Below are 11,838 nucleotides of genomic sequence, written 5' to 3' on the forward strand. Positions count from 1 at the left end.
AGCATTGTCCTCTTTTTTCAATTTTTATACTACATTTATGATAACAGATATTCTTGCTTTCTCCCTAACTTCAGTAGAAAGTTTTAATATTTTTACATGAGACCAAAGATAAGCTTTGGGAAAATCCACTCTTTTAAACCCACATGTTAGTTTTCTGCCTCTTGAACTGAGGATTCAAATCATTGAATAAATACATTTTTTTTTCAAGTAGTGAGTAGTGTAATGTTGACATCCAAAAGAGTAAAACAAGTAGTCCCCTCTGCTGCAGCTCATTAACATCTGGTAACACATAAAGGTCAATGTTCCAGAGCTTCAAAAAAAAGTACTGATACAAACTGAAGACTCCTTCATTATGTGATGGGATACTGTACCATTAACAATGACAGTCACCCCAAGAAATGCAAGCAGCCACATCCATCCTCCTTCGGTGGGTAGATCACTATACTTGTCATGTAGATCAGCTATGCTGTCACTGGAGACATGGATCCAACAACCCTCCCGAACATGGTACAGTGGATGGTACCTCCTGAATAGGCATCTCTGTAGATGTCTTGATAGATGGCTTAATGGGAATGATAACAGGCCTGCTTCATGTCCAGGTTATAGGAGTAGCCTTGATCCATGATCCCATAGCATACACTGAGCCAGAACCTACAGAGAAGATGGTCCCAGAGATCTGATTCCTTTCACTGTCCACATGTAAAGGCCAGGTCCCCTCTTATCCCAGTCACAGATCATGGTGCTCATGGACAGCCCCACGCCTCTGTACTGACACACCTTGTTGGCAAGCAGCTTGGAGACAGTAGCTACAGAGATGTGTTCCTGATTTTGAAGCTCATAGATTCAACACTGCCAAGACAATAAATGCTTCCAGAAGTTGCAATCCACTGCACCCCAAGCCATGGGTCCCAGATGGTAGGGGTTGATCTCTATCATCTTCTTCACCATCTAGGAGGCAATGTAGGCAGTCACTGTGGCCTGAGAGTCAGCAGCAACAATGACTTCATGTTGAAACTTGAAGGCCTGAATGGTGGTTCCATGAAGCATTTCAATATGCCCTTCTTCTGGGACACCCCAGGCGGGCACGGCTAGGCTCAACCCATCACTGGAACTCCCTGGTCCCAGGTCCAGAAAATCTGCAGGACTCCCAAATATGAAAAACCCATGCCAATTCACTGGTAGCAGCCTCTCCAACACGCTGGCCAGAGCCATGTCTCCTGAACACATTCTTATTGCTTACACTCTAAATAAGGCTCTATTTTTCCCCTGAGCTGTCTTTAAGTTGTATCTCTTAAGTTTCATTACATAACATTTTTTTCATTTTTTAATATATCGTGAAATTTCTTTATTTCTTTACTGACTTAAAATTTACAAAGCGTGCTCATTTTTCCTGGTAGTAAGGCATGATTTCAGATTTTTGACATTAATTTTTTTGTTTGTTTTACTACATTGGGATTAGATACTATTGTTTATAATATTTATACATCATGAAATTCACTTTTAAATAAACATTGCACTGGCATAGGAAAGTTATGTATATTCTCTTCCCAAATATAATTGTTGAGCAGCTTAACTCAGAACCATTCCATTTGTTTGCCATGTCGTCTTCTGTGTCTCGTCTTCTGTACACTACATCTTCCATGGCCTGAGACAGATAAATGAATGCCTCCCATGGTCAGTGTCTTGTGTCTAATTTTGAATTGGTCTACTGTACTTTTTTGTTTATGAGCAAACATGAATTCCGATCTAATTAATATGAAGTTAATGAATATTCAATGAATAGGAATTAAATAAAAATGTATTTTAAAAATATTAATTTGCATTAATTTTTAATTAAATGTAAATATTAAATAAAATATTAATTGCTATTTGTTTCTCTTCTGTATTCATATCTTAGAGCTGCCACAAGAAAGGGTCACACACTTGGCTATTAAGCACCACTGGAATTTATTATCTGTCAGTTCTGGAAACTGGGAATTCAGTGCCAAACTGTGGGAAAAAGCATTTCTCTGACGACTCTGGAGACCATGTTTTCCTACCTCTTCCTGTCTGCTGGCAGATGCCAGCCACCCTTGGTATTCTGGTGTAACAGCATCATAACTTCAGTCTCTCCTTCATGTATCTGTTTTCCCTTCTGTGTGTGACTGTGTCCAAATTTCTTTTATAAGAATGTTAATATTTCTAATGGAGTACTCCCCAATCTAGCACAAATTCATTTTAACTTGATTCTATCTTGTAAGACTATTTCCAAATAAGGTCATATTCACAAGTTCAGGGGTTAGGACTGGAAGGTATGTGCTTGGGGGACATAGTTCAATCCACCGCTCATTTATCACCTTCAATACTTTTTGCCCTGTTTGTCTACATTAAGAGCACAAACCTTGATTTTTATGTGTGAGCTTAGTATGCTTTTAAAATCCTTCTGATTTTAATCTTTTTGCTTTGGATTTATCACATAAATACAGAAACACGTGGCTTTCGTTTTGTAATAAATATGATCTACATCTGAAATGCTTTTATTTCAGTTGTATAGCAGTCCCATCTTGTCTGCAATTTCACATTCTGTAGTTCTGTTAGCTGTAGACAACTCTGAAAATGTTAAATAGAAAATCCCAGAAATAATGAATCACAAGTTTTAAATTATGTGCTATACTGATTAGCATGGTAAAAATCTCACACTGACCTTGCTAGATTCTACCCAAGAAATAAATCATGTCTTTGTCCAGTATATCCACACTGTATAAGCTACCCACCCATTAGTATGTATAACACAAAACTTTGAGAGATGGCATTCACATAATTTTATTACTGTATATTGTTATAACTTTTTTATTATTAATTGTTATTCTCTTACTATGTCTAATTTATAAATTAAAAGTTACCATAGTTTGAATGTGTAGGAAAAGTCAAAGAATATGTAAGGATCAGTGTCTGTGATTTCAGGTACCCACTGGGGGATTTTGGAATGTATCCTCTGCTGATAAGTGAGCACTATGTGATTTATATTTTAAAATTTATGGTTTATATTCATTCTAGCATCATATTACATGCTGTTTTCCCTTTTACTGCTGTATTTTTTCCTGTGTTATGCTTCGTTGTATGATGTGTTAGTAATGTATTGCCTTACTAGGCATTAGAATTTTTTTTCCTGCTATGGGTCATCATACTGTTTAATTTAACATATGTAAAATAATTTAGCATACATAATCTCATTTCATAGATACTAATCCAAGGAGATTGGTATATCCCCAAGGACTTACTGTTATAATCATTAGTCCTGATACTCCACACCTTAAAATATACCCAAAACTCACCTGATTGAATGATCAGCTGTAAGCAAGACTTTCAGACTTCTGATTATAAAATATGAAATAATGACTATTCTTACACAACTCTCTAAACTTTTTCCCACCTCTTTTTATCTACATTGTTTCTTCATTGTCATTTCATCCACATTATATACTGAAATGTGATTCTAAGAGTTGTTTCTCTTTAACTGTTAAAAGTTCATTGGATTTTAGGTTGAACTCTTTGCTACACCATCTCTATTCAACTCGTGTTCAACTGAGGTGTATCTTTCTACATTTTCTTCAAGGTAGTTTTGTAGGAAATACATTGTGCTATTTCTCACATGATCAGAAATGCTTGCTGTTGCCTCTCTATTTCCACAATTTTTCCAGCTATAACATTTTGCTCTTGCTTTATTTCCTGGAGGATTGTACATTTATCCCTTTGCTGTTTTCTAATGATGTGTATTACTGTGAACTCTGAGGCTGGCCTGATATTTCTCTCTTGTAAGTTATTTGATCTTTTTGCCTGGATGTATAAAAACTTATATTCTTATCTTTAAAATTCATAAGTTGACTGGGTTGTGTTTCGGTAAGGTTTTAGCCATACCTTATAGACTCTCCTTAAGACATGATGTACTTACAATTTTTTTTTATACCTAGGAAGTTTTCTTGAATATAATTTTAGGATATGTTTTCAGTTTCCATTTTGGTGGAGTTTTTTGGGTACTTTTTTTTAACTGTTCAAGGATACTAAATAGAAATTAACATTTTTTTTCAGTTTTCAGGATCTCTTCATTTTGTTTACCAAATCTATTTAACTCATTATTAGTTTCAAGTATATGTTTTCAATCTCTTCAATCTGTCTTCCATATTTAAATGGTGCTTTAAACAGTCCTGAAGTTATTTGTTTCTGTGCTCTTCTGCTGAGCCACAGCCACAACCCCAACCTGTTTCTGTGTGCTTTGACTCTTTCGCTTTTTTTTTAAACACTATCTATGTGTGCATTGTGATTTGGCTTTTCTCTTCCATTTTTTTCCTGAACTCTGTCAACTCAGTTTCATAGATTTCTGTAAAAACAGTAATAATTTCTTCACTAAACTCACATTTATACAATAAACTCTTATTTCTTTTAAATTTAGATGTTTCTTTAAATTATTTGAATGCATGGCAATGCATAAGGTCACAATATTTGCCATCCTTTTTCTCATCTGTGACATTTTTCTAATGTCTGGTCTCTGTTTGCTTTTCTGGCTCTGTTCTATTATGCATAGATTTAATATTATAAGATTGGTCCTTGTAGAGCTTGCATGAGTCAGAATAGCCAAGTTTCAAGAAAAAGAAAATCAACTCAGCTCTTTTGTAAAAATAAGAACTTCTGGGACAATATAAAGCACTGGAGAAAGAAGGAAATGAAACCGCATTCAGAGAGAAACACAATTATGCTTTTCTCTCTGTGTTTTATTATGTCTCCATCCCCAGCCTGCTCGCTTTCTCTCTGCTTCTTGCTGTCTTTTAATTCCCATGTGGCAAGAACTGTAGTTTCCCATCTAAATAGCTCACTGCAAAGAGCAGAAATAAACTGCTCTTATTCCACTATGAAAAATACTTTTGGCCTTTGTTCTGAGTCATGGGCTCCTCCTCTGGACCAACGAGGCAAATCTAGAGGGGTGAAGGTTTCTGACTGGCAAAACCCTAGATCGACTCCTGAGGCCAGGAGATGGCATGTTATAATTACAGTTCCTCATAGACACAAGAAGGAAGGAGAACATGCTGCTTAATTTTATTTTTACATGAAAATAAAATTATATTTTATTTTGCCAGAAGTGAAATTCTTAAACCAAAGCACTTGTGAGTTTTGAGGATCTGATACATCTCTAATAGTTTATAAAAATATTTGACCAATTTAATTTACATTACTATGAACACTGGAGGCACTGTTTTTACCATATACCTGAAATCACTGACTTCTTTTCTCAACAGCTTAAAGTGAATCATTCAGCTATATATATTATAAAAGTAAATTCTATTCATTGGGACAGATAAGATGTTTAAAAGACTAGTTTATTTAGAAGATTATTCCCATGTGTACTCCACTTAAGGACTTATATAAATGTATTTTTTTCTTTACTACAGAATATGATAGTTATTAGTGACTATTTCACCTAACGAAAGTAAAAGTCAGTGCTGTAGAAAATTATTGTTTCTATAATTTTAATTAACAGTACAATATCTGTATATTTAACATAAATATACAATACTTATATATTTAACAGTATAATACTTATATGATTTTATGTGGCATAATATACATGACAATGTGCAGCATAAACAGATTATATATAATAGAAAAGAGAAATAGATTATATATAATAAAAAAGAGAATCTGCTCAGAATAAGGGAAATAGATAAAATAAGCCATAAAAGTTCAAAAAAATTAAAAGCATCAGCAGGTTCTTTTTATATTCTGGCATTTAATTTGTTAAAAATCTTTGTATTACCTAGGTCTACCCCCAGGGCTTATAGGAAAGAATTCAGTGAACATACTGAATACTTAGACCAAAATCTGTATATTAGCAACCAATAAGAGCAAATGAACTCTGGAGAATTTTTGAGGACACAGGAAAATTCACAAGTCAAATTAGTGATCATCAAATAAAGGTAACTTTAAAAATGTAAGGAAATAGTGGTTGAAGAACCAATAAGGAACTTCAAAAGTGCTTTCACTCTCCAAATGATAGCAAGGCAAAAAAATAGGTAAATAATAATTACAATCAACTGGAATAAGGCACAGCTATAAAAAGCTTTCATGGTAATACACAAGAGGAGAGAATAGCTGTAAGTGGAACTCATGCATAAGTTTCCAATATTATACACTTAAATTGCAACCAAGTTAAATGAGCTCTACAGTCAGGTTTCTTGTCAAAACTTAGGCTGTGGATTATAGACGTTGAAAAGAAACCATAAATAATATAATAAAAGTGTTACTAAAACCTCATAACCTTAGCTATTATAAATAAAAATGTATTTATACATTGGTTATATACTCATAAATGGAGTCATCTTAAAATTAAGATTAAAAAATGGTGGACAACCACCCATGTGAACATGAACATCAGAATGAAATATCAAAAGCAACAGGGGAATAAACTATCAGAATAAGTATTACACACACACACACATTATACACACAGCTTCTGGATATTGCTTCAACACTGCTAATTCTTAAAGTCTTTTAAAAATTTAGTGGTCTCCCCTTATTCATGGGGCCTGTTCCAAGACTTCCAGTGGATGCCTAAAGCCATGGTCATACTGAGATCTATACATACTATGTTTTTTCCAATACTCACATTCCTATGATCAAAATTAATTTGCAAATTAGAAACAGTAAGCAAATAAAAGAATAATAAAATAGAACAATTAATAACAATATACTGAAATAGAGCTATGTGAACACAGACTCTCAAAGTTATTTAATATACTATACTCATATTTCTGTGATGACGTGAGATGACACAGTGCTTCACCATGAGGTGAAGTGAGGTGAATGATGTAGGTTTTGTGATGTAACATTAGGCTACTAAGAGTAACTTGGACACAAAAACTGTGATACCACAATAGTTGATCTGATAATCTAGAGGGCTAACAGGCAGATAGAGCATATAATGTGGATATGCTGGTCAAAGGAATGATTTCAAGGTACTCAGTGATTGGTGGGTAGTGTATACACTTTGAATATTCTGGTCAAAGATATAATTCATGGCTACTTAGTGATTAATAGGTGAACAGAGTATATGGTGGATATAACAGCAAAAGGAATAATTTATGCTTGGTCTGAACAGTGGGATGGCATGAGATGTCATCATGTTACTCAAAATGACAGTTTAAAACTCATGCTCATTTCTGGAATGTTCCTTTTAATATTTTTGGACCAAGGTTAACTGGGGATAACTGAATTTCATAGTTCAAGACTGTGGATAAAGAGGGAATACTGTGGGGATGTATAAAGTATGGATAAAGGCCATACATGGCCATCATTTAGTAAACACAGTGAATTTGTATGGAATGACTATAGGAATCCACATACATAAGCTACAACTTAAACTACCCAAGCTATCCATGCTCTAAGCCTGGCTGCCAAAAAAAAAAAAAAAAAAAAGAGAGAGAGAGACATAGGAGGAGCAGAAAAAGCTCATGACAAAACACCTGAAGTAGTAAATTATATACTAATACTCATCAAAATACTTAAAATATATTCACAGGATTTAGAGAAAAATAAAAATACTAAACATCAAAACACTAAATCTAAAGACCATATATGCAACCATGTGTTGAAGGAACATCTCTTGGTTTATAAAATCATTTAATCTGGGTAAAATTTAAATGTGTCATGTGCATGTATGTCATGTCACAATGAATCTCACTATTCTGTACAATTACAACAACAAAAATAAAATGTAAAAATAATCTTACTTGTATTATATAACTTCTACAAAATGAAGCATTATTAAAACTCAAAATTAAACAATTTCAACAACAAGGAAATAAATTGCAGAAATCATAAAGTTGAGATGTAAAAATTTCCATCTATAAATTGTCAGTATGATGGAACACTTGTCATTTTGGTAATTTTACTTTGGACACTACAGCATATTTGGTAAAGGAAGACCAGGAGGAAGAGATGCAGAGGTTGGGATGACTATTTCTTTATTGATATGAGTCAGAGAAGGTGAAGAGAGAAGCTATAAATTCATCTCAGGAAGCAGGAAGCCATCAGAAAGAGATGACAAGACAAAAGACACAGTTGACCCAGTCAATAGGTATCGCATCTTTCAGTTAAGCTATGCAGCCACATTTACTGGTCAGATGTAGAAACAAAGTAGGAAGCAATTTAGATGTTACAAATGGTTCAAATACTGTTACCCAAACTGTACAGAGAAAGAGAAAAAAATGACTTGTATACACAAACAAAAAAAAGGCAAAATGAAAAATCCTTTATTCTAAAAGGTGATAAAATCTGTGCTGGAAAAAAGAGGGAAGAAGATCCTGAGAGGCAGCCGCAGAAATCCTTAATTAAATGCTGAGGAGGGTAGATCTATGGCACCAAGAGATGAAGCAGGGGCTGGATAATACCAGTCCCCTGGCCCCAAAAGAAGGGAAGAACAAGAGTCTGGGTTTGAATGAGAGAACCAGGTACACTTGCCAATGATGGACAGTGACTTCCAACAAAGGTTGTGGAAGGAGCAGGAGACAGACAGTAGTTTGGATCCAAAAAATGATATTAACACCTAACAGCATATAGCTTTACACATATTCTGTCAATCAAACACAATTTTTAAATTATTGTGCACATTTTGCTTAAATACTTCAAATTCACCTAATGCAACACATACAGTTAAAAATAATCTTTTCAAGATGTCTTTAAGAACCAGGCACTAATAAAAGAAGTAACACTCAACAAATAAACAACCTAACACTACAGCTCAAAGCCCTAGAAAAAGAAGAACAGACCAACACCAAAAGTAGTAGAAGACAGGAAATAGTTAAACTCAGAGCTGAAATCAACGAAATTGAAACAAAAGAAACAATACAAAAAATTGACAAAATAAATAGTCGGTTCTTCGAAAAAATAAACAAAATTGATAAACCATTAGCCACACTAACAAAGACGAGAGAAAACCCAAATTACTAAAATTCGGAATGAACAAGGAAATATCACAACAGACACGACTGAAATACAAAACATAATTAGAAGTTATTTCGAAAATCTATATTCCAACAAAATAGAAAATTTCGAAGACATCAACAGGTTTCTAGAGACATATGAATTGCCTAAACTGAACGAGGAGGACATACACAATTTAAATAGACCAATTTCAAGTAATGAAATAGATGAAGTCATCAAAAGTCTACCAACAAAGAAAAGTCCAGGACCAGATGGGTTTTCAGCCGAGTTCTACAAAACCTTTAAAGAAGAGCTCATTCCAATACTTCTCAAAGTATTCCATAAAATAGAAGAGGAGAGAACCCTCCCAAACTCGTTCTATGAAGTCAATATCACCCTGATACCTAAACCAGACAGAGACACATCGAGGAAAGAAAATTTCAGACCAATATCCTTAATGAACATCGACGCAAAAATTCTCAACAAAATTTTAGCTAATCGCATACAAAAACATATTAAAAAGATAGTGCACCATGATCAAGTGGGTTTCATCCCAGGGATGCAAGGTTGGTTCAGTATCAGGAAATCAATAAATGTCATTCACCATATCAATAGACTTAAAGTCAAGAATCACATGATTATTTCAATAGATGCAGAAAAAGCATTTGATAAAATACAGCACCCCTTCATGCTCAAAACACTAGAAAAAATAGGGATAGTGGGAACATTCCTTAACATTGTAAAGGCCATCTATGCTAAGCCCATGGCTAATATCATTCTAAATGGTGAAAAACTGAAAGCATTCCCTCTAAAAACTGGAACAAGGCAGGGATGCCCTCTTTCACCACTTCAATTCAATATCGTCCTTGAAACTCTAGCCAGAGCAATTAGACAGACCAAAGAAATTAAAGGGATACGAATAGGAAAAGAAGAACTCAAACTATCCCTATTTGCTGATGATATGATTATATACTTAGAGGAACCAGGAAATTCCACCAGAAAACTTTTAGATCTCATAAGTGAATTCAGTAAAGTAGCGGGATATAAGATCAATGCACATAAATCTAAGGCATTTTTATACATAAGTCATGAATCTTCAGAAAGAGAAGTTAGGAAAACTACCCCATTCACAATAGCTTCGAAAAAAATAAAATACTTGTGAATCAATCTCACAAAAGAGGTGAAAGACCTCTACAATGAGAACTACAGAACACTAAAGAAAGAAATTAAAGAAAACCTCAGAAGATGGAAAGATCTCCTATGTTCTTGGATAGGAAGAATTAATATTGTCAAAATGGCCATACTACCAAAAGTGCTATACAGATTCAATGCAATTCCAATTAAAATCCCAATGATGTATCCTACAGAAATAGAGCAAGCAATTATGAAATTCATCTGGAAGAATAAAAAACCCAGAATATCTAAAGCAATCCTCAGTAGAAAGAGTGAAGCAGGGGGTATCGCAATACCAGATCTTCAACTCTACTACAAAGCAATAGTAACAAAAACGACATGGTATTGGTACCAAAATAGAAAGGTGGATCAATGGTACAGAATAGAGGATACGGACACAAACCCAAATAAATACAATTTTCTCATACTAGACAAAGGGGCCAAATATATGCAATGGAGAAAAGATAGCCTCTTCAACAAATGGTGCTGGAGAATTGGAAATCCATATGCAACAGAATGAAACTAAACCCCTATCTCTCACCATGCACTAAACTCAACTCAAAATGGATTAAAGATCTCAGAATCAGACCAGAGACCTTGCACCTTATAGAAGAAAAAGTAGGTCCAGAGCTTCAACATGTCGGCTTAGGACCAGACTTCCTCAACAGGACTCCCATAGCACAAGAAATAAAAGCAAGAATTAATAACTGGGATAGATTCAAACTAAAAAGCTTTCTCTCAGCAAAGGAAACTATCAGCAATGTGAAGAAAGAGCCTACAGAGTGGGAGAAAATCTTTGCCAATCATACTTCAGATAGAGCACTAATCTCCAGAATCTATAAAGAACTCAAAAAACTCTACACCAAGAATGCAAATAATCCAATCGGCAAATGGGCTAATGAAATGAATAGACACTTCACAGAAGAAGATCTACAAGCAATCAACAAACATATGGAAAAATGTTCACCATCTCTAGTTATAAGAGAAATGCAAATCAAAACCACCCTAAGATTCCATCTCACCCCAATTAGAATGGCGATTATCAAGAATATAAGCAACAACAGGTGTTGGCGAGGATGTGGGGAGAAAGGTACACTCACATTGCTGGTGGGGCTGCAAATTAGTGCAGTCACTCTGGAAAGCAGTTGGAGACTCCTTAGAAAACTTAGAATGGCACCACCATTTGACCCAGCTATCCCACTCCTTGGCCTATACCCAAAGGACTTAAAATCAGCATATTACAGAGATACAGCCACATCAATGTTCATAGCTGCTCAGTTCACAATAGCCAGATTGTGGAACCAACCTAGATGTCCTTCAATTGATGAATGGATAAAGAAACTCTTATATATATATATATATATATATACAATGGAATATTACTCAGCCATAAAGAATGATAAAATTATGGCATCTGCAGGCAAATGGATGAAATTGGAGAATATCATGCTAAGTGAGATAAGCCAATCTCAAAAAAACAAAGGAGGAATGATATCGTTAATAAGTGGATGATGACACATAATGGGGGGTGGGAGGGGTTAGTGTTAGGGTTAGAGTTAGGGTTAGGGAGGGGGGCAAGAATGGAGGAAGGACGGACTGTATAGAGGGAAAAGAGGGGTGGGAGGGGTGGGAGGGGTGGGGGGGAGGGAAAAAAATAACAGAATGAATCAAACATCATTACCCTATGTAAATTTATGATTACACAAAAGGTAT

At 34.8% G+C, this 11,838-nt stretch overlaps 1 pseudogene; it reads right to left on the reverse strand.

The window, feature by feature from the left end:
* Positions 1–312: 312 nt before the first annotated feature.
* On the reverse strand, positions 313–1,212 carry LOC124971224 (proteasome subunit beta type-5-like; annotated as a pseudogene).
* Between the last annotated feature and the right edge of the window lie 10,626 nt (positions 1,213–11,838).

The sequence above is a fragment of the Sciurus carolinensis genome, chromosome 19 (genome assembly GCF_902686445.1).
Source record: "Sciurus carolinensis chromosome 19, mSciCar1.2, whole genome shotgun sequence".
Taxonomy (NCBI): domain Eukaryota; kingdom Metazoa; phylum Chordata; class Mammalia; order Rodentia; family Sciuridae; genus Sciurus; species Sciurus carolinensis.